Raw genomic sequence first — 546 nt, 5'->3', positions numbered from 1 at the left:
GCTGAGAAACACCCCCCCCACACACACACACAAACACACACACACACACAAACACACACACACCTTTCCAGAGGTCTTAACCAATCAATCTGTGGGATCATTAGCTCTGTCTGTTAGAAATGGTAAAAGCTCAGTGAGTGGCTATTAGCACTCTTGAAATATTAGCAGATGCTGGACATCAGTTGAATTATTTATTATTCATTAAAAGCCTGACCAATAATCAGGACAGGATTTTTTTTTTTACCCACGGTAACGGTGACTGAAATCAATCCAAATAAAATCAGATTTGGTTCAACTAAACTGATCTCCAGTCGGTTAACCGTCACGACTGAACGACTGCAGGTGTCTCCTATAGACTGTTTGTGGGGAAAACAGAGTGTCATAGACACTGGAATGTCCTATAGGAGACGACCACGTCATAAAGTCAGTGGAGATGAGGTCGTTACCGTGTGACTGTGATGGGAATATTACAGGAGAAACTGTCGTTAGGGATTATTGCCGGGGTTGTCATTGTGTTGTCATTGTGTTTTGTGTTGCGTTATCTCC

The sequence above is a fragment of the Cynoglossus semilaevis genome, chromosome 1, assembly GCF_000523025.1.
Source record: "Cynoglossus semilaevis isolate Cse_v1.0 chromosome 1, Cse_v1.0, whole genome shotgun sequence".
In the NCBI taxonomy this organism is placed as follows: domain Eukaryota; kingdom Metazoa; phylum Chordata; class Actinopteri; order Pleuronectiformes; family Cynoglossidae; genus Cynoglossus; species Cynoglossus semilaevis.
The sequence above is the reverse complement of the archived record's forward strand: the minus strand, read 5'-3'. Positions refer to the sequence as shown.